The 23491-nt window shown below is 41.5% G+C and overlaps 1 protein-coding gene and 2 long non-coding RNA genes across 8 annotated transcripts in view; 1 reads left to right on the forward strand and 2 right to left on the reverse strand.

The window, feature by feature from the left end:
• The window catches only part of Nfia (nuclear factor I A), a 532531-nt gene that overhangs the window by 157440 nt on the left and 351600 nt on the right, over window positions 1-23491 (forward strand). The gene's annotated exons all lie outside the window — the stretch shown is intronic.
• Window positions 1-23491, reverse strand: part of LOC116096265 — a 43220-nt gene that overhangs the window by 4203 nt on the left and 15526 nt on the right. The window contains exons 2-3 of one of the 2 annotated variants that reach the window (XR_004120932.1): window positions 4819-4893; window positions 4211-4270 (exon numbers count right to left, since the gene is read on the reverse strand). This is a non-coding gene — a long non-coding RNA (uncharacterized LOC116096265). Of the gene's footprint in view, window positions 1-4210; window positions 4271-4808; window positions 4894-23491 lie in introns of both variants that reach the window. The other variant, XR_004120933.1, reaches the window with a different exon arrangement.
• Window positions 10562-15022, reverse strand: LOC116096264. Its single transcript, XR_004120931.1, has 2 exons — window positions 11468-15022; window positions 10562-11142 (listed from the first exon to the last, which is right to left on the reverse strand). It is a non-coding gene; the product is annotated as an uncharacterized LOC116096264 (long non-coding RNA).

The following is a 23491-nucleotide window of genomic DNA, read 5'->3' on the forward strand; positions in this document are numbered from 1 at the left end:
AGTGATGTATTAGCTTTTTATATTATTGCTAAGGCTTCTTTGCTGCTATTTCATTCAGGGTTATTTTACTTAGAACTTTTATATCTGTCTTCCTAAGAGAGGTCAGTGCAGAGGTTCTTGGGGAAGTTTTGGTATTGAGGTTATACCTTTAATGTTCTGTAGCACGGCAGTGTCTGCCCATATGACTCACATAGCGTAAGGGATCCCCGAATTTTTTGTTCTCTGGCAGAATTCTCAGAAAATTGGTACTAATTATTCTTTTAAGTGACAGGTAAAGTTTCCTGGAAGAGCCATTTAGTCATAGTTTTTGTCTTGTTTAAAGATTTATCATAGGTTCATCTTCTGTAATAATTATCAGTCTATTTATACTTCCCCTTTTTCTTACCATACACTTAATAAATTGTGGTTCTTGGGGGCTTTATCCACACTGTATATATGTTTAACATATTTGCACAATTGTTAAATTTTAATATTTATGGTCTTTTTAATAATGACCTCTTGATATTTATGATATTGACTAGTTGTGTTTTCTGCTTTATTTCTCATTTTTGTTGTCTTCTTTTTTGAAGTATGAATTATTTTAAATAGTTTAACAATTACCTTTAATTTAATAATAATTTTATTTTTATATTTTTATATTATCTATATTATTTCTAACATAAAATAATATCTTATATTTATAAAATTAACAATTTTATAAATTAATATATAATTTGATAAATTACAATAAAATTATATCATTTTAATAATATTAACCATTGAGTATGATTAATTTTATTAGCTTGTAAAATAAGCTTCTAGAATTTTGCTGCCCTCTGCTCTGTTTTGTTTTAATTAGTTGCTGTTATTATATTTCTGTGTCTTGCTTTCCAGTTTATTTTATTTTAATTTGTAGCTCTTTCTAAAAACTTCTGAAATGAGTTTTAGCTTTCCATTTCTCACTTTTTCTTCTATGTGGCTTACATGTTCTTCTAGTATATGTACAAGATATTACATATACTAGATTTAATCTAAGCATAGCTTTAGCTATATTATATTACATTTTTCACTGTTTTCCACTCAAATTATTTCCTATTCCCTTTGCTGTCCCTTCTCTGAGCAATAGGACTAGAGAACTCCATTTGTTAATTTTAAAATATCTGGACTTGGAGTGGTGATATATGTCTGTATTCCCAGCACTGGGGAGACCAGGCAGGCAGACCTCCATTAGTTTGAGAAGGCCTACTTTATATAGCTAGTTCCAAGTCAGCCAGTGCTACACAATGAGATGCTGTCTGAAACAAACACAGGGAAATCAAAGGGAACAGGATTTTCCAGTATCTTACTGGTATGACTTGCAGCTTAAATACCCAAAAAGGAATTTTCTGGATAATTTCAGAAACTTTGTTACAGTTCTATATTCATGAGAAAAAAATAATATTTTGACATTATAAGGTGACTTATTCTATATATCTATTAAACTGAATTTTATCATGATATTTCTCAAGTTCTCTATATTCTTACTAGTTTGAGTTTTTAGGGTCCATCAGATACTAAAGTGATACTGAAATTCCTTGTTGTGATTATAACTGAGCCTATCTCACCTTTCAGATCCTTCAGGCCTTGCTATCTATATTTTCCTGGTGTGTGTGTATCATGTTATTAGACACACATACAATTTCCTGTGAGTTAGCTCTTCTTCCAATAAAATGTGCTTTCCTTGCGTTCAGTGCCTGCTAATGTGTGTAGTCTAAGGCTACTCATGTGCTTTTTTGTTGATTCTTTCAACCTCCCTATACTTCTGTAATCTGGGTGCCTCTCTTCTGCATATGTGCAGAGTATTAAACGGGAAGGTTGTATCATATTATCTCTACAGCCAGAGCCTACATGTTCTGTTTCTATTGCCTGTGGGGTTCTGCCATGTCATTCCTATGACTTGTATCTTTGTATGTCTACTTATTTTTCTCTCTTTTTCTTTCTTTCTTTCTCCCTTTCTTTCTTTCTTCCTTTCCTTCTTTCTTTCTTTCTTCCATTATTAAACAACAGTTACTACATTTGAATGCTTGTTGATATGATAGATTTGAAATCTAGGATGATGTTATCTTCCTCAGACAATATTCACATTTATCTCTCCATAAGCATTTCAATCCAATCTGAAGATAATTCAAAACTGACTTTAGCCTTTGTGGCATCTATTTCTACTTCACCTGTATACTTGACATTTTACACACGCTGAGGCAGCTTCCAGTTTCTGTCTTCCTGACAACCTTTCAGCCATAAGGGAGGTCCAGATATTCGCCTCTGGCCTGGTAATTGATTGTTGTTGTCGTTACTGTTGCTTTGTTTTGTTTTTAGTTTTTGTTTTGTTTTGCTTTTGCAACCTTGCTCATTCTCCTAAGTCTTACATATACATTTTAATCTTCTATCAGCTTTCCTTGTCCTCAGCAGGATAGGGCATAGACTATATTGTCGTCAACTGTAAGATGGGTCTACAAGGTTGTTTCATAGTTTCTGCTTTTTAGTATTGATAGACATTATATGTTTCTCTTACTTTTTGTTGTAGTTACAAAAGTATCACATTCCTACATTTAAACATTTAGAAAAGACAAAGTCAATTGCTATGGAATTAGCCATTACATTGTTGTGTTGATGGGAAGCTAGCAAGGGAAGACCGGGTATGTGTTTGTACATTTCCCACTTTGGGGGCCCTCTGTTAGTTAAATATGCAAATGGAAAACCCACGGATGGAGGGTTGACAGCCCTTGAACACTTCGGTTATTTCCTCAAAGTAAATTCCTAGATATGTGATTTTATGAAGAAGTAGTGTAGCTCATACATGTACAAGGCTTGACACTTGATCCCCAAGACCAAAAACTAAACATCCTCTGAACTGGAATTGCTAGACAGAACATTAGAAAACATTCCAGATATTGCCAGGTTGTTCTCCAAAGAGTATTTCTACTGCATGATTCTACTAGTGGAAGCAATGCTGTTTACCTCCAAGCACCAGAACTTCTGAGCACTTAAACTCAAACCAAAATAAAAAAGATTCATCATTAAAATGTTTTTAAAGCACAGAATTTTAAAGTGGAGTTTTATGCACTGGCTTGTGCAATGATTATAGATTTGATTCCCCGGCCCCCTTTGGGTTTGAAACATGAGGCATGAGCTTGAACACTAAGAGGGTCCTGAAACAAGCAATTAGAGGATAAATTCATATAAAACTAGGTTTCTGAAACATCACCAGAAGTGAGCAGTGACTTCCAATCCTCTGGTGAACAAAGACTGCTCTTAGATAAGGTGGTCATATTCTCTCAAGTAAAAAGCAGACACTATGAACAAGTTTACAACTTTCTGTATCCCAGATGGCTCCGTAATTACTTCAGTAATGAAGTCTAAGACAGTCAATCTTTCATTCTAATCCTGTTAAATTCAAAGTATAGACCAAACCCACAACAAAGCGTTGTGAGATCAGCCCTATATCCATCACTTCTGCCTAGGCTCTCTCCTTTACTACCTTATATTGATGGCCGCTTAACTTCTTCCTCATTCCCAGGAAGCTACGTCTTCTTGTTTCCCATATTCCATGGATCAACAGTGTACCACCTCTCACCTGTGTTTCAGAATGAAGCTCAGGTGTTACCTCTGCTAGGAAACTGCCCAGCCATAGAAATAACATGTTTCTATTTTATAATATGCTACATATCATGCCCGCCACCATGCCACTGCATAGCTATACTCCTCTGCTACCCCACTAGCTATATCAGAAACTACTGATGTCAAGGATTACATCATATTTCCCTTTATACCTTGAGCACTACACGAGAAAATAACAGCAATCAAAGAAATGTTTCCTAAATTAAATCTTTTCCCTATAGACACTTTTCTGGTTAAGCCAAACATCTTGGAGTTTTCCTTGTATTAAAGAGAATGCAACCTAGTAGTCTTATTCCAATTTTAAAATAAAAAAAAAAAAAGATGAGAAACAGCTGCATAACATTCCAGAAGGACGAAACTAGGAGGGACATGTGTGATGAGCCGGGGCTTTTGTGTTTTGGGTAAAGAAACTGAATTTTATGGACATCAAGTGTCATATCCAAGGTCACTCTACAAAGTCATAGCGGGAAAAGAATGAGCGTGCAGAGCTCCTGACCTCAAAGCTGAAATTCCTCCCTCTAAATTAAGGACTTAATGTAGGAGCAACTGTGGAGGAGATGGGCACATAACTCACAGAAGGGAGTCTCCAAGGGTGGCTGCATGCTGGGGAGGCAGCTGGCATCTCTCATCTTATCTGCCCAAAATGACAAAAAAGAGAAAATCTTATAATATCAACATAGAGAAAAGACGACACTGGGTGTGTTTTGTACAGAGCATTGTGTTGTGTTCTGGGTGTGTTATTGTATGTGCTTTTTAAAATACCATAAGCTAATTTTATTCTTTGTCAAATGGAGAGATAAAATACACTAAGGTATACCCGTTTTTTAAACTGTGTTTTAGGGAAATGAAAACCTAGTTCTATGGGTGTGCTCTTCTTGGGTTGTTTACTAATGGACAGCCGTCCTGTATCAACCACAGACATTTTCCACTGGGAGGTATGAGGGAAATAGATGAGAAATTAAATTCAATAAAGATATTTACCTGCCAACTTATATTAATAACTCAATTACTACATATGAGTTTTATTTTTAAGTAGTATTAGAAAATAAAATGGAAATGTTGCATGACTCAGGTCCTATTGTAACTAATGGGACCATTCAATATAATGGTAAGCAGTGTGGATTCTGTGGTTATGATAACTTCAGATCAGTGACTTTGAGGAAATAACTTACCAGTCCTTACCTGGTTTCCCTCAATGAAGAAGGATAGTAGTCAGGGTACATTGGTGATAGCTGTGTCAAGGATTAAATGAGATACCTGCAAAGTGTTTTTAAAGGTGTCAGTCACATGGTAAGGCTTACAGTGACTTATCATTGCAGGGACCCTTTAAATAAATGCCCATTGGCAATAACCCACAGATCTACAGGGGATGGGAATTAACCAATGATGCACCAAAATGCAGACTTTCCACTATGGGAATAATTTTGGAGAACATAGTATATCCCCAATGACTTCTATAATATTATGCCACATGAGACCTGCAAAGGAAAACTGACAAATCACAGGCATCAAATGTTATAATCATCTATAACTTCAGGGTTTCCACAGAGCAGTTCTTCCAAAACATAATTAAGGGTTTGAAAGTCAAATGATATAAGTGCTAGTTTTAATTACCGCTTGGTGAACTTTAGTGTGTTAGAATTGTCACAACTTTCCTTAAGGATTACTCTGAAGCCAGGCAATACAGTGGGAAATTATTAACTCCTACTTTGGTACAGCAATTATCTGCATTACAAGGTTTATGCAATTAGCTGTTTAAGATGTCATTATATTTTGCCATCTGGTACACAGGAGTTTATGCATATGAACAGGCACGTGTTGAAGTGATTTTCACTATATGACTTGTTCTCAACCCAAGCCATGTCTCTAATGAGGGGAGTTACGGTGCATCATGCGTTAGTGGCAGGTGCACACCATCAAGCTTCATTTTCATCGAAAACCTTCATTTTTCCATTCTAAAGTATTCTGCACAAGTGCTGGGAAATTAATTAGTCGCTCTCTCGATTCAACGCCTGCAGGCATGTTCCTTAGCAGTTAGAGGGGGCGAGGCTTCAGTCAGGGACCTCTCCTTTCTCGCCCTGACAGCTCTGCAAGGAACCCTCAGGTAGTGAAAAGACCAGGGAGAAATCCTGTAGTTGATCTTGTAAAGTGGGAACGGGAACCTGGCCTCGGGGCGCCCTACACCCCGCTTTGCGCCCAAGGCGGAAAACAAAAAGGATGCTCCCAGACGGTCCCTCAGATTATCAGATCGCGCCTAGGTTAACAGAGAACTGGATCCCTAGCCCGCCTCTACATCTGAGCCCCCCCTTCGTGGATCCCCGGCTGAAGCACATTAAAGCAGCGCCCTCTGGTGTCCGCTAGCGGCCGCCGGGTCATATTAGAGGCTCTGGGATGAAAGTTGTCACCGGATTGGATCACGAAACTGAGGCTCTGCAACTCTAAAATGAAACTTTCCATCGCGCGCTGAGTGCGCCACCCCACTGTCCGGAAAGTCTAGGGCACGGGTGACACCTCCCAGGCCCTCTATACTGGGCCAGGGTCCCAAGCCCCCGGAAGACGCCCTGCAGAAGCGACAGGCTGCAGTACGAAAGCGGGTGCAGGAGTCTGAGTGAGGGTAGCACAGAACCGCCCCCTCCCGCACCTTCCAGAGAGTGGCCCAGGGAGAGGCCAGGGGATGCAGAGTGAGGCCCAGCTCCCAGGCTAGAACCGTCTTTGAAGGTTGGTACTCTTGTAAAACTCACTGGCCAAATCATCCCAGAAAGGCTAACAGACTCAAAGAAGGCACCTAGCCAAGGATCTTCCCCACGTAACTCCCCCCCCCACACACACACACACATGTGCTGCCACAGTAATATGGCACTGATGAACCAGCTGGAGCGTCCTCTGTATGGTTGGCATTGTCATTCTTGGGAAGCATGGCTCTGGAGTTCCCAAGAAAACGTCTTCCTCCGAACCTGCACCCTGCCCCCCCTCTTGGCACCATAGCTGTCTCCTCGGCTTGACCCTCCCTCAGCCCCAGATAGACATGTTTCCACTATCTCAATCTGGGTGCTAGTCCAAGAGCTTAGTTCATTCCAAAAGGTCAACAGGTTTATGGCAAAGAGTTGAATTTATGGAATTGATAAGGTCACCCCTTGAGGCTTTCCTTTGGACACTCTTGCTGTTCCCCCAGCCACCTTTTACATTTGGAGCAGAATCTGACTGAAAGCGGACTAAGGAAAGAAACCTGGACTCTTCTCATTTTCTACACTAGCTTTACCTTGGGGAGCCGTTGAGGAGGGCCAAACTGGCTGCCTTACAGGCAACCGGCAGTTGTTTGTTTGTTTGTTTGTTTGTTTGTTTGGAGAAGCAAGCTTTTGTATCGCACTGAACCAGGCCGCATCATCACAGTAAAGAATAAAAAACCACAAGTCGAGAGGCAAGTTCAAAACTAGGGATGAATGAATACGATATCCAAATAGATGTGTACAAATAAGATGAGACCAAGGAATTGGCTGTCATCTCAGAAGGTCTCTATGTGACAAGACTTGCCATACAAAAAGAAGCAAGCCTCTGTGGGAAGACAGTTGCATAAAGAAAAATCAAGTCCAGGCTGAGAAGGCTCGGGGAGGGGCTGAAAGCCAGTAGATAAAATGGGGGGGAGGGGATGTATAGTTTGGAGCTAGTCTGGTCTGTCTAAATTCTGTGTATGTCTCTTATGAGTTCAGACAAGCAATGCCCTTGACCACTAGTGCTTTTAGAATTATTATAACCATCATTTTTTTTTTCATTTAAATGATTTCAAAGCTGTTGCCGAGATCCCTAGACTTCTTGGGTGCAAAGGTCTAGGCTCCTCAAGTAAACTCTTGAGTGTGACCCATCTTGTGTTCACGCCAGCAGCCTTGCTGCGTCAAACACACAGGAGTGCCTCTATGCCCACATTCATGTAGCATTTACATGATGTGAAAACACCGAGGTTTCTACTACAAACTTATAGCAACTGCCTTTCTCAGCAACTGTCCCATGAAATCTGTCCTTCTAAAACCAGTAATGTGTGACACTGTTTATTGGGCTCTCGACAATGACTTTGCAGATGGTTCCACCCTCATGATCAGCTGCTGGAGTCTCAGACAAGCCTCCCACCTATCCGTTGTAAAAAGCCATTTTGATTTAGTAACTATCCACTTTCTCAGGGCTTACCTGACATTGACCCAGGGCCTTGTTCAACACAGGTGACACAAAGAAAGTTGACAAGTTTCAGAATGCCTTAGAGGTCCCCCATGGCTTGGCGTTTTCTTTACTGAAGACCATGGGAGACAAACTCACTTATACTGACAGACACGGTTTCCGTAATGTAGAAACATGATAACAAAGTAGACAACAGAGTAGGTCCCCTCGCCCCCAGGACAATGCTGTCCCTTGTAAATCTGTCTTTAGGTGGCTATGCATAAAATGAGGTCACACACTGTAACTCTCAACTTTCCTGAAGTGCTTCCTCAAGTCACTTATTCATGGAGCAGTACTGAAAGAAGATGAAATCAGAAACATTAAAATTCTAGAACGTGAAGGCTGCAACTTCAGGGAGGAAATGTCTGAATTGAGACACATCCTCTTTGAGCTTTCTTGCATTGTTTTATTATAACAAAATGAAGATCTGGACCCTAGAGTGGGAGACGAGAGGACGTTTCTACCCTAAAACTTATATCTTAAACTTCCGGGAAGAAACACTCTTTTATTTCTTTGTAGTTCTGCTAAAATCTAGAATAATATGGAACACATAAAGCACATTCCAAAAATCTATCAACTGCTTACAACAAAGCCCTCTTAATTACTAACCAGTCACCAAAAAAAAAAAAAAAAAAAAAAAAAAAAAAAAAAGTAAATAAATAAACTGGCAACCTGGCCACCTGACCTTAATGTGATAACTTTAAAGTATTAGGTGCCCAGTAGGGCTCTTCTGCTAATGGATTTCTTTGTGCCATGTGTTTTGAAATGAAAATCTATTAGGTTATTAGAAACACTGTCACTGTGTGGAGAGTGGAGACAACTTGCCAAAGTCTGACAGATCATAGTTGGAACTGGCAGGAGGATATAGGTGGGATGCCTGTCTTTACAGACAATGCTCCAGCAAAACCTTTCTGTCGCTTCATTTTATGGACTCATCATATGAGTGTGTGTGTATGTGAGACAGACAGACAGACAGACAGACAGAGAGCAAAGGAGGGAGGTGGAAGCCAGAAGTCAGTGTTAAGTATCTTCCTCAATAACTCCCCACCATAGTTTTTGAGATAGAATCTTTTACTGAACCTGGAGCTTGCCAATTTGGCTAGACTGATGACCAGCAGCCCTAGGGATCTTCTCTTCCCAGTTAGTTGTTGACATTATGGAGACTGAAATCAGGCCATACTTGGGCACCTATAACTTTATAGACAGAGCCATTTTCTCAGCTTTGATGCCTTTTATAAGTCTGGTTATTCTACTAGTGTAAAGGAGGTACTTTGGGTAGGAATGGTGGTTTTGGTTTTTACGCTTTGATGGATAAGAAGGGGAACTCATGCATAATTTTCCACAATGGTAACCCCAAAATGCCGAAAGTAGTATAATTTGCTTCTCTATGTAATCCAAACCTTTCATTATGAAATGCCACTACAAAAAAGTAGAATGAAGAAAGAAATGTCACTACTACTGCAAGGATACAAAGCAGTGACATGTTTGATACTTTGGAAAAAGTGCAGCATTGGCCTTGAGCTATAGCTCAATGGTAGCATACTTGCCCAGCATGCATGAAGCCCAGGGTTGGGCTGGGGCAAACTTAATGTATATATTCTCAAAATAAGAGCAACAGAGACTAATTGCTGTGGTTCAGATGCCAGGACAGCAATTGCTATATTAAACTAAACTTTTCATTGGGCTGTTTGATGAGATTTGGCTGTGTGGGCCGTGAGGTAAGCATAGACCAATTATATTTATAGAAGAATAAGTCAGTCTATCTCTGACTTTTCCTACTGCCCCCATGCCCTGCTCTTTCTTCCACTGTCAAGATTTCCTGAGAAAACACTGCAATAATCACCACTACTTGGGCTGCAAGAGCCAGCCTCTGCCACCCCTTCAGCATGGCTCAACCACTAAGCAGCCAACTCCCCTGCCTGGCTTGTCTTGATAACTTTTACAAGTGTCCCAACACATGCCAGGAGAAGTCACTTACATGAAGTCAGAGAAGGGTTCTCTGTGACCCTGCTCTGCCAATTTTTAAAATGACTCCCTTGAAAAACAGGCAGGCCCCTGTCTCGAAAACAAAACAAACAAACAAACAAACAAACAAAAAGACAGAGAAGACAAGAGCCAGAAAGCAAGCAACTTTCCACCATGGCTTCTGCTGCCGTTCCTGTCTTCAGGTTCCCACCCTGCCTTCCCTAACTGACACACATAACCTAGAACTGTAAGATGAAACAAACGCTTGCCTCTCCACATCCCACAAAAGTGACTCCCTTGACCTCCCTGGCCCTCCATTTCCCTTTTTGGGAACTCTCAGTTCTTCTTTTCAGAGGTGCTATGAAAAACAACACCTGACCTCCTATGTAAAACTCCTAACCTGATCTCCCAGAACTTAATACTACGCATCAAAAGCAGGCTCAGAAACAGACTTGGGTCTGCTGACGTTGCAGCTGTAGCTTTCATTTCCGGACTGTATGTCCTCATCTTTACAGTGGGGATAATGTATATCATATGCGGTTTTGACATTCACGTGGTAATTAACAATTTATAAAGTAAAATGATAATTAAGTAGTCACAGCCATCCATTAATATGTTTCTTTTGTCTATGAGGAGATTAGCCAGAGAGAATAGCTAATAACCAGCACTCAAATCAACCGTCGGGGCCACTCTGGTGGCCTTCTTGCCTTTTCCTTCTAGAGACCTAATCTTTCATGGAACAAAAACACATATGCAATGTCTTTAATGTTTTATTTCTCGGAAGATTTTTTTCCCCTTTTAGAAATAGGTGGGAGCTCTTAGCATGTGCAGTTTCTCGCCTACTTTATCTCATTAATTTAGAAAAAAAAACTATCACAGTTATAGTTCTGAAGGGGTAGAAAGGGGAGAGTGAATGACGGAGCGACTTGTCCAAGGTCACACAGATAGTCTTCCTAAGGAAACTGACTGCTGCTCTCCTTGGCTGAAACCTGGAGGAGATACTGGGATCAAAAACAAACAAACAAACAAACAAAAACCAGCCAAACCATTAGAGCACGAACAAGTCCAATCAGAGCTAGTACTGGTCTGTTTCCCAACTTCTGCACACCCCCAAAGCACATTTGCAGTGTGGTCTAGTCTGCTGCTGCCTGCCAACCGACCTGTTGATCTGGATTGATTACAGAGATGAGATGGCTATGCCCAAAATCCCACCTTGCTTCAGAAAGGATCACCAGCCTTCTCACCAACGTGCTAGTTAGAACTCGACTGTAGGTGGCGCCCTGCTTCACTCAGGGGAACTTGAAGGATAAGGACCCGGGTCACCAGCTGCCTTCTCTTAAAAAATAAATAAATAAAAAATAAAATAAAATCATTTCTCTCTCGACTTCTCTCCCCCTCCCCTGGGGTGGGCGGAACGGAGCGGTTAAACTGCACTTTCTCAAGAAGTAGAGCCTAGGGACCGACCTCTGAGCTGCCAGGCTTGGTGCTCCTGAGAGGTGCTGGAACCCCAATCCTCCCGCGGCCCAGGCCGCCCTCATCCTTATACCTCTTCCCCTAAAGTCAGCAATGGGATTAAAGGCCTGAGGACAGTTATCCCTAGTGTGACCCCGTGATTGAGAGGCGGGGAGAGACAACTTTACAAAGCTCTAAAAGGCCAAACCTCAAAAGACTTGCAAGAGAAAGCAGCAGGGTGCGCCTGCAGGACCTGCTTAGGGACCGACGGGGCCGCCTCCCCAGGACCCAGTATCGGCGCTCTGTACAGTCTCTTGACAGTCTTTCTTCCCTCTGGTCCGGTCCTGACACTGAGCATTTTGGTGGCAAAGTTGAGTTCCCATATTCGAACCCCATCTCGCGCACGTTGAGGTGTACACGATGGACTGGGGTGTTGGGGAGTGATCACACCGCAGCTGGGCTGGGAGCACTTTTGGGAGGCGAAGCAGAGCAAGGAAGAAAAGAGTGGAGTCCCATGGTTGTTTGGCGCTGAGTGACCGGGTCATCGGGATGTCCCGCGGGTGGGAGGACGCATAGAGAGGCGTCAACCTCCGGCCTGAGTTGTTCCGCTGCGGTCACCAGCAGACGAGTCCTGTGAGCGGGTCCCAGCTTGAAGATCGGCCGAAGTCCTTCCTACAGCAGCTGCGGAGGGAACTCTAGGTGAATGATTTGCTCCGACTGCACTTCGCGAAGAAGACATTTTCTCCTATGAGCTTCTGAAGTTGAGCGTTATGGTTAGGGGAGTCGTGGGGGTCCTCTGCTCGCTACCAGCGGCCTGGGACAAGCCGAGAATTGTTAAGTGGGTTAGCGAGGCTGGGAGGAGGAAAAGTGAAAGCGGAACTGGATGACTCTTAGAAGTCTAAGGGAAGAAAGCCTACAGCTACTAAAAAAGAGTGTTTAAAAAAAACACTGCAAAAAGCTTATTCTTTGACTCAAGAGTCTTTGATCGGGAAAAACAAAGTAAAACACACCTGACTCGGATTTGTCCCTCTACCAATTAGAACCTGTTACACTTTCCCAAGTCCATAAAAGAACTGTGGAGGTAAATTTAAATAAACAGTGGCAACGGAGTATGTACCGTTGTGACACTTGGTAGCAACAGTATTTAGCGACAGTTTTTTTTTTTTCTTGAGAAAAGTAGGGGTGTATCTATTAATCTCTTGTGCTTTGGGAGGTGGGGTCTCTAAGAAAGGAAAAAACCAAATAGAAAGTACAGTTATACAAACAGAAAATTGGGATCCATTTTAACACTCTGGTCTTGGGATTCCAGCGCTGCACTCTCCCTAGCATTAACTTCAGCAGGAATATCACCAGGCCTTGACTCTACAAGAGTCTTAAGACAAAACAAACAAATACAGTGTTTTCCCTTTATGGAACTACAAGCAATTGCTTCTAGCAGCAACTCCAATAGAAGTGGTTTTAATATTCTCTGGGAGGCAGGAATTGTATTTGGCCTCTTTCAAAGGAGCAAGTGTGTGACTTATTCCCAGGGATGGTAGGTGAAAAAGACAGATACCACAAAGGCAGTGTGTCCTACAACTACCCTACCCAGGCATTTATGCAGAGAATGGTGGACATGTTGAGATTCCAATGCTAGCAAAGCTGATGGACGGATTGTGTCTTCTACAACCCTGCCCACTTTGCACTCAAGTACCCTTTCTTGGTAAATTGGATGAAAAGTACTTTTATCCCCAAAGGCATAAATGGAGCCTTCACTCCCTATTCCAGGGTGGAAACCTGTGCCAAGGGTTAAATAACAAGCTTGTAGCCGAGACTTCATGAATATAGCTTACCAGGAGCGTGGGGGCATTTAGTGATTTAGTGAAAGTTGGTGTCCTCTTTCAAGGAGATAAATTAAAGAGATGCTACCCAACAGCATAGAAGCCACCAGAGGACCATAAATGTTGAGTTTCAGTTGTGTTTGCCAAAAGGATGTGAGTGGAGGTTTAGTGCATTGTGTTATCTTAGACTCATGAAGTCTGAACCATGTTAGGGGCTTCACAAACTCTCCTGCCTTAGAAATTACAAAACTCTGCCATTCCCCCTTGAGTCCATTTGTAAACCATGAAGAGATGAGTATAAATAAATAAAGGTGATAGACTGCTCTGCCCCTCCCCCTACACCAACATTACATCCTGGGTTCATATTCTGCTGGCTTATCACACTTAAATATGTGGGGGGCAGGCCTGACTAAAGGTCCAAACACAGGGAGATGGGAACTTAACTCTGGGCATTAGAAGGAAGGATTACAATCAATCAATCAATCAATCAGTCAATCAATCAATCAACAGGAGAGGAAAATATCTGTTGCAGAGTTGCAGCAAGCAGTGGGAAACAGCCCAGCCTACAGTCCCGTCTGCTCCGAAGGTGGCACTCCATGGCCAACAGTACCCAGAACTGTGGTTCCAAAGTTGGAAGCCAGGGTTTTTAGTTGGGTTGGATCCAGCCTTTCCCTGTTTCTGAAGCCAGCCCTCTCTGTAACCAGACATTACACCCTTACTGGTAAAGGTGTTTCTGTGGAACCTTGCCTCTGGAAAACGTTTTAAACCTGGTGATATACTGGATTAACCTGGTGATATACTGCGGTGTCATTAAGTCATCCTCCAGAAGGCCCAGAGGAGCTGTGTTTTCCTGAAGGGTTCAAGGACTCAAATGACTGAGCAAACGTGAGCTCACTGAACATCTTTTTGTACTGTAAAGAGGGCGTTTTTATTTTTATTTTGGTTGATCTTTGGTTTGGGTTTATATCTGGTTTGTTTTGGTTTTGGTTTTTTAACTGCTTAATAATACTTCAAATTTGTACAACATCTTCCCTATGAGGAGACTGATAAACTTGCTCTAAACTAATAATCCTAAGCCACCAAGCACAGGCTGCTGAGGTGGTGGGCCCACTAACGAAGAAGAATTAGTGAACAATTAGATCCGGTTTCCGGGATAGGTGGGGAGACAGAAACGTTAGGACTCAGGCCTCTCAATCTCAAATCTCTAACAGGGAAAGAAGTAACACCAGGGAGAACCTTTTACGAAGCACAGCTGTGCTTAACGTTGCTCTTCCTTTCAGGACACTTCCTTAAAGGCCCTTGGTGGGCTTCAGCATCCACAGGATCAAGGACTGGTCAGCTGTAGCTCTCTCTCCATCCCCTAGCCTTGCTCTAGATGTCAGCGGGTCCCAGGCATGCAGAGGTCAGCTCCAGGGGCAGAGGGCGGCGCCTAGCTGCCACCTCCTTCAGCCGCCTGTGAGCGGTCATGACCTTGGCCTCAGCTTCTGTGCCTCCAGCTCCTTGTCTTCAGACTCCGCTCTTCTCTGGGTCTAAAGTGGGAGATCCCCGTGGTCCGGATGGGACGGGGGAGAGGGCGGGGATGAGGATGAGAGGCAGAATTGAATTTATACTCAAATTCTCCTTGAAATTCTCCTCGGAAACTGAGAAAACCCGCGGGCTTCACAAAATCCCCACAAGGATGCTCAGAGGCTGAAGCTGAGCAAGGCCATATACCCGCAGTGTCTGGTGTCAGGTCCTTAGGAATGAGCGAAATAGGTTTCTCGCTTTGGATTCCTAAAAAACGCATAAAGTGTAAGTATGCTAGATTTCCTCACTAAAACTTGCAGTCTCTTTAAGGGAAGAGTTGTATTTCTGCGATAATGATGGGAAGTTCTGAGCTGCTAGAACAACAGGCCAAAAGGCCAGAAACAAGGCAAGCAGGCTCGCTCTACTCTGTATTTTTATTCATTTGTTTTGAAAACATTGTTAATGAGATTGACCAAATGGAATTGTGGGCTCACACTAGCAAGTTGGAAGGCATCATTTTTTTTCTCTCCAGACCCTTTCTGACTCAAAGGGAACTTAACCCCGGAGCATAAACTCCAGCAACATAGAAGTCCCAGAGTCTTCCATTCCACTTGGGGAGTTCCAGGCCCTCCAGACCTAAGCTGTCACTCTACCATCCCTGGTAAAGTAGTTAGTGCACCTGGGACTTGCAAGTGCACAGGCAGAAAAAAAAAAGTGGGGCATTACTTTCCAACAAGGGTGACCTAAGCCTGCCAGTGCCTACCTTGTTCTGGAAACACCTAATCCTCACTTCCTCTATAAAGCTTAAAAGCAGCTTGCCTGCAATCCCAAACTGCAAACACAAGCACAATTGGCCCCTAAAGCATTCCACTCCGGTGACCCTTCCCAAAGCCTTGTTCAAGGATGCACTCTGGGGATCCTTAAAAGGAGAGAGAAATTCAGGCTTTCCTCTTTTCCTTTAAACTAATAATGACACAAAGGAGCACGCCAGGGATTTGGGTTTGTTTTGGCTTCATAATTCAACGACAGATATTGGGCCTAAGGTAACAAGTTATACAGGGAAGAAAGGAAAGGCAGGAGTTGGAGCCTTAGCAAGGTCTCTCCCAAGGAGAGCTTGTCTTCCTCCTCTATGGATAGTGAGCATGTCCTGGCCATATAGAGAAAACCAGTATTGAATATTTGCCTTGATCTGGTAAAGTAGGAAACTCTCCAGTTCATATGGTATTGGAGTTTTTGAGGGATGTCCTAGCCTACTCTTAAAAATAATAAAGACTGCTGAGTTCCTTGCTTCCTGCTGACATCATAAGAAGATACATTAACTGCTTAGGTACCTTATTTGAAACCCAAGGGTCCTACAAAGACCCATCTATTCTAGCCGACCATTTCTTGTTCTGTGTGTAGAGTAGTATGACAGTAACTTCCAACATTCATGTACTTGTTTCTTAGGCCCACCTTGTGGTCTAAGCACTTTCATGAGATAACTTACTTGCTTATGGCACCTCTGTGAATTAGCTGATGATAAATCCCTACTGCTTCTATGAATTACTGCAGATAAATCCTTACTACGGAAATGCAGGAAACTGAGGCAAAACTAAACTAAGCAACCTGCCTGGGATTACTCAACTGACACAAGTCAACTAACACATGTCACCACACAAATTAAAAATATTCAACAACAGTCCTTGCCTGCAACCCTGCTCTGCCTGGAGTTGTTTTCTGAAATGGTAGGCAGGGAGTAATTAATCCCATTAATTTGGCCAATCTAAACAGCCAACCTGGCACAAGGCTACTGCCCACTAAAATGCTACTTGCTCTGAATTATCCAAGTAACTCTATAAAGTATTCTATATATAGATTATTGATAAACAAAACATTGAAATTTTCCACTCTGCAAATCCTTTTGGATGATCTAGAAAGTCTTTCTCTCTTCTTTCTCCAAAAAGAGAGCCATAGGACACCAGCGTTTTGAAAGTGCATTCATTCTGTGCTAAGCACACTCAGAGCTAGTTCTTCACATTAAGAATTGATGCCCACTAGACTGACACTTTCAATACCATCCCTCTGCACAGAGACCACCTGAAGAATGTGCCCTCTCTCTTTAGTAAACATCACCACCTAGATGGAGTCCTGAAGCCACTGTGCCAAGAAAGACCATTTACCTTCTGCATTTTTACAGAAAAGGAAAGAGAGTCATTGAAAAGGGGAGACTTGCTCAGGTCCAGGCTAACACAGAACCCAGGTGTTCTGCTTCAGCTCACTAGGTTAGTCTTATGTCCACAGAGCCCGTGGCCCCTGAGACTAAGACACACTTTGAAAACAAAGTTTTAACAACTCCCTCCTCCTCCTCCTCCTCCTCCTCCTCCTCCTTCTCCTCCTCCTCCTCCTCTTCCTCCTCCTTCTTCTTCTTCTGTATCCAGATGATCTGTAAAAGAAGGTCTTACTGCTTTCTTCACTTCAGATGTGTTCTTAGAATGTCTTCACCAGATGTTTGCTCAGGAACTTTCAATTGCATTCTTCAACACTCAACTGCACTGAAAACATCATTTTAGGTCTGACCTCAGTTAATGATACTCTTTTTTTCTTTCTGCTGAAAAAAAAAAGGAAGAAAAAAAAAACAGAAAAAAAGAAAGAAAAAGAAATTTTGCTTAGCCCACAGAAGACTCCAGTCTTTACGGAGTGTTCCTTCACGCTGGATTCCCTTACACTGGAGCTTTGCTCAGAGTTCATTTTGCACCAACTTGCATTACACGTCACTTGCACACGCTGCAAAAGGTGCGGGGACTGGACTGGAGTGACAGGCTCTTTCGGTTTTTCCCCTATATGCAAAGCTGAATCCTTCCACTTGATCCTGGCGCGCACGCGCGAGAGCACACACACACACACACACACACACACACACACACACACGTGTACTGTGCATGTGTGAGCGCCTATGGATCTGTGTGTGCGCATTTGTGATTTAAAGTGGCACAACGAAGGGTTGGACTGAAGCATCAGTGAGTTATTTTGCGTGATAAATCAGCTTTATTGTCTCCACGCCGTACTTCCATTAGTCACCGGAGCTGGACGGCTGCGGCGGCGGACGTGCACTGCGGCAGAGTGCCCTGCAGCCCTGACTCCTGGCCACTGCGGCGGCGGCGGCGCGGGGCGTGAGCTCCGATTGATTTTTCCAGATCGAGTCTCCTTCAGCAAGGCTCGCCAAAAGGAATCGAGTTGACTGCGGGAGCTTTGCAGGATGCATGTGGATTGGGTTTAGTACCTGCGTTTTTAATTTTTTTTTTTTTAGGGGAGGAATCGAGTTGTTGGTACTGGAAGGGAGATTTCCTTTTTTCCGTCTTAATTTTCCTTTACTCCGTTAAAGAAAGAAATAAAAAGAGAAAAATAATATGGCCCCCAGGCCTTCTGAGCCATGGGAAGGCCAAACCTTTGCAGACCTGAAGACCAAGCGGAGTAGGTTTGCCCCTCTTCCCTCTGCCTTCTTGGCAGCTCCGGAGAACCCGGCTTCCGCACTTGTGCGGAGCGTTTGTACTCATTCGCTTTTATTTTGGCAAGTAGTTGCCATTTTTTCTCCTTCCTAGAAGAGATCCTTCTGTCTGGCTTTTGAAATAAAAAGGTGGCCAGAATAGGCTTCGTCTGACTTCTGCTTAACAACCAAGAGATACCGAGATGCCAAGGAGCGGAGGCAAAGTCCTAACCAGATCTGGGGACAGCACTTAGTGGAGCAAGAGTGAGAGGGCTAATTAACTAATTACTAGCTGTGTCCTGAGGGCTGTGAATTCTTAAGCACATCCATTTAGAACACTGCTTTCACTTACTATCCCTGATGTTCTAAGACAGCCAAGCACACGGTCACCCCAGACTGATCATTTACATTTTAAAAGTGGGATCCCAACCACTTGGGGGACAGCTTTGACACCCTATTTTAGATTCAGGACAAAAGCTGAGTGGATTTTTCAAGCATGAGAAAACCTTTTCCAGTCCTGCAGAGATGCCCTTAGACGTCCTTACCAGAGGGTTTCTGCCGCTTTTCCTGAAGCCACTTCCAGAGCAACATCATTTGTCAAATGGGAAGATAATTGTAGTGTGGATGTGTAGATGTGTAAGTAATGTCACGGATTGTATAATCACAATTTAAGCAACATGTCTCTGTTTAGACTGATGTAACTTTCCTGAAGTTTGTTTGTAGTTTCAAAGGTTAGTTTAAGTGCCCTTCAGACTACAAATGAGCGGCTTTGCACTAAGGAAGTCTGCCTGATCCAGGACTCTCTCCAGCCCTGGCTCTCCAGGCCCACCTTTGCATGCAGCCCTAATATAGGTATAGAGGCTTAGAAATCTTGTTTCCCTCCAGAGTGAGAGGAAACTCTGGGAAAGAGGAGGTCAAGCTGATGGCTCTCATTTTCTTGGCAAAGTCGGTTGGAATTGTCCACAGCTAATACCCCTGTTTAAGGGGAAAGGAAAAGGCAAATGAAACAATTCAACTGGTACTCCGAGTCAAATACACAGGGAATGTGTGCTGGGGAAGTCTAAATATATACAGGACGTTAATAATCATTTTACATTTCTATGCCCAGTAGAGCAAGCTCTGCATTATAACCAAAATAAAGCTTTCAAACAGTGTGGTGGAAAGAAAACACATGAGTCTAATGATAACAAAAGCAATAACTATCAATTTTACTTACTCTAAATTTAAAACAGACAGTTGTGTTTGGGTCATGACCTATGATAGCTAGACAGTGCACAGTTCCCATGCTCCTGTGATCTGAAGAGAGATGGGCATTTTAATTCTGGCATAAGAGGAGACGCATACAAAGTTAGCATCTAGGATCACAGATAGCAATCCATCCAGATGCTCAGGAATCCCCGGTGGGCCAGGGCAGCCGCACCTTTATTACCTCTTCTCTGAAAGCCCCAGATTCCAAAACTCCGGACTGTATAGACTCCAGCTTACGCCTCTGTGTTCAATACACACAAAATCAAATAAGAACACACAAGAATAAAAGCCATAGGCACTAGAGAAGCCTTCAGTTTGTAAATCCTCCCGGAAGTCAGACCCAGGGCTTTTTAAAGTGTGTAGAAATAAATTCACTACTATGAAGTTCCTAGCTAGTCAGAAACTCTAGCTTTAGAAAAAAAAAGTTTTTAAGGAGAAAAAAGAACACCTCCTAGGAAAAAAAAAAAAAAAGAAACCTTTCTTACTGTGGGACAAGTCTAGCAAGTGTCACAGTGTGCTGCCACTTGAAAGCTTTTGGTTAGGGAAAATGAGTGTACGGTTCCATGAAGTTAATAAATAATAGCCTGGAAATGATAATGTTTCTCAGTTGTTTTTATTTTTAAAGTAACACAAAAATATTATGCTCAGAAAGTTTTCAAATTTACCTTACAGGGACTGTTCTAACCATCAGTGAATTTCCAACATAGTTTCCAATTCCTGTGTCAGACCTCGACTGTAAAAAAGAAGGGAGGCTACTGCCATTGAACTTGACATATATATATATATATATATATATATATATATATATATATATATATATATACATACCCTGAGGCAACTTATAGAAGTGTAGCTATGGTGTGACATATATTAAAGAAAAGTTTTGAGCACATTGAAATGACTAGAATGATATAGTAACAACATCAAATCAATAAAGACAACTGTAAAACTATAGGTGCTATTTGGCTTTGAAAGAAAAAAAAAACTGAGAAAAGGACAATGAATTTCATAAGCGCTTCAGTACTTCTCCAATTAAAAAACACCTAGCTTAGGAATAGGTATCTCTGTACATATTATCTACTAAGAAAAACTTTATTCTGGACAAGCTACAAAAACTGCAAAAGCCCCAGGCCATAGTCTAAATAACACTTGATATTATAATATGTTTTGATTATTAAGAAGTTAAACATTTTAGAATGCTAGGAAAATTATAACATAAATTATATATAAATTATACTCTACAATATACACATTACATTTTCTATACTGTTCAATAAGAGTTTCAACAGAGTATCACTAATAAAGTATTAGAAATGCAGAAAGGATGAGGGAGGCATGCAATTCACAATTTGGAGCAATGTTAATGTGTTCAGGATCTAGAGACGGTTACTCTGCTTGTAGCCTTATGGTTGATAACATAACCCAACAGCTCCTGCCTCAAATTGCTTATTGTGTGAATGAAGGTCATACCTTCATTCCTGTCTGTATCTCCAGACCCTAACGTAACATTTGACATATCAAGGACATTCAATAATTATTTACAAACTTGAATTTATTTGATAGATGTCTGCTGTAAAAAAATTTAATAGTGAATGTAAATTTTGGTAGTGGTCAGGACCAGTAGAAATGATTCCACAGTGGGACAACTGAGAATATTTTGTTTCTAGGACAGGAGAGATGGGTCTGCAGTTCAGAGTACTGGCTGGTCTTCCAGAGGACCTGGGTTCAATTCCTAGCACCCATGAGGTGCTTCACAACCATCTCTAACTCCTGCTCCAAGGGATCTAATTAATACCTCTTCTGGCTTCCATAGTCACCAGACACCCACAAAGTGCTCAGACAGAAATGCAGGCAAAACACCCACACACAAAAGAAAAATAATTTTAAATATTTATAGTGTCTGTCTCATAACAAGTTAAAATGTCTTTGATGAATTGTCAATAGTGGATCTCTTAGGACGACTAGCAAATGAATAGGAATATTGTTAAAATCAGAAGCACACATCACCTCTTAGCTTCTATCAAAATCTACCCTTTTTTTCACTATACAATCAAGTACATGAAAAACTTGAACTTTTCAAGTCTTATTCAGACCCTGCTTGCAGCAAAGCAGTCGTTGCAAGTATGCTGGTCACACTAAGGCCTCTTTGTGACTGGCTTTCCTCATTCTCTTTGGATTTTCTTTCCTCGGTAAACACAAAGCAAATGCTATGCCAAATAACAAAATGTTCTGAAGGTAAATGCTGTTCTTTCCAGCCTCATTTCACTGATTAGATGACTCCTAATATCTGCAATACAGCAAGGACTTCTGAATGCTAAAACCTGGAGTATTTCCTCAAAAAGAAAACCCTCATTTTTAGAGAAAAATCAAGTTGTTTCTTGGCCCATTAAAATAGTGGCCTACTAGGATCACTCATTGTTTTCCTAGTTCCGAAACTCTGTGGATGAAGTATATTTATAACTTTTAGAGTAAAGAGAGACGGGGCATGCAAAGGGGGCAGACAGCATCACTATCTAGTTCTATGATTTTATATACTATGCTATCTCTTTATTTAGTTTTGAGATAGGAACTGAGTATCTACTCCACAGTGGCTGGCTAGAATTTTCTCTCTCTATCTCTCAACAAATTTTCGATCTTTCTGGCTTAAAGTCTAGGATTACAGGCATGCAGCACCACCCCTGGCTTTAACAGGAGACTATAAAGAATAAGTAAAGAATAAGTTACAAAGTTAGAATTAAGGAAAATTCCTTCTAATGAATTACATATTTTTGTGATGTTTAATTTGTGTGTGTGTGTGTGTGTGTGTGTGTGTGTGTGTGTGTACAGGGATAAAGATGTCGGACAGACAGATTGACAGACTACAGATAGAACTCAGTGCCTTGTTCATGCCTGGCAAGACATTGACCATTGAGCCACACTCCACAACAATATTTAATTTTTTATGTAAAAAAGGAATAGTGATCTCCCGTCAGAATTGCTTATTCTAAATTGTTCTAGTGTTAATGGTACTAAAATATTAGTTGATGAAGTAATAACTGAAAGGGCATATCTGTTTTACCAACCAATAGTAACCTAGGGGCATTACCTCACCAGCAGCCAGGTCAGCCATTCAGCAGAATAATATTCACTTTAAGAGAAATGGCAACTTTACCACCACTGTGCAGAGGCACCTTGGACAATGTAGCTTTTTTTTTTTTTTTTTTTTTTTTTTTTTTTTTTTTTTTTTAACAAGTTCTTTACTAAGTATCTTTTGCTAAAGATTTACCCCTGGGTCATTTTGACTAAGTTTCCTACCTTTCTAACAAAAAGAGAGTCAAGAACGTGGCTCAGCTGGTCCAGTGCTCATCTACCTTCAAAGCCTAAGGTTTGATCCCCAGAACCCCATAAACAGAGCTCAAGCCTGTAATCCCAGCAGCATGAAGTTAGCTTCAGGAAGATAAAAAATTCAAGATGCTCATTGACTACTTAGAAAGTTCAAAGCTAGCCTGGAATATGTGAAATCTCGTTTAATATTTTTAATTTATTAATAAAATTTAAAGGGGGAAATAATATAAGGAAGGAGGAAGATAACAGGTAGCTATTATCAGAACCCTAAAATCATTCTCCATATTGCTACTGTGGTGATTTTTCTAGGAAAACAAAGTCTTGTCTTCTTATCAACTGCTTTACATCTGTTAGTGACCCCCTAACTGCTGTGATAACATCACCTCCCAGTCACAGGTCACTGTGCTGACTCTGCCTATGTCTTCTACCTGCTCTTCTAGGGAGCAGTTCCATTGTCTTCCTCCAGCCATCATCACAGCTTTCCTCCTCTTGGCTTTCTGCATTCAGAAAGTATTTCTGAAATGAATGTATGTATTTTTACTATGCAGAAGAATGGATGTTTAGAATTTCAAAAGAGCTTAAAAACCAAATGATTCAAAGATTCGCTTCAGAGCTAAGGCTGAGCTTAGTGGTAGAGCGCTTGCCTTGCATGCATAAGACCCTGGGTTTAATCCCCATCACTGAAAGTAAAAAAAAGGTTCCTTTTTTCAGATGAGGATATTGAGGGTAGTCCTGAGAAATCAAACAATTTTCAAAGCTCACACAATCAGAGCATGTGGAACTAAAATCCAAGATGCTGGATACTTATGAAGTTAACTCCATAAACAACAAAAGTTGCCAAAGAATTTGCGCAGTATTTCTCTCCAAAGAA

Source organism: Mastomys coucha, unplaced genomic scaffold, assembly GCF_008632895.1.
Source record: "Mastomys coucha isolate ucsf_1 unplaced genomic scaffold, UCSF_Mcou_1 pScaffold18, whole genome shotgun sequence".
Taxonomy (NCBI): Eukaryota; Metazoa; Chordata; class Mammalia; order Rodentia; family Muridae; genus Mastomys; species Mastomys coucha.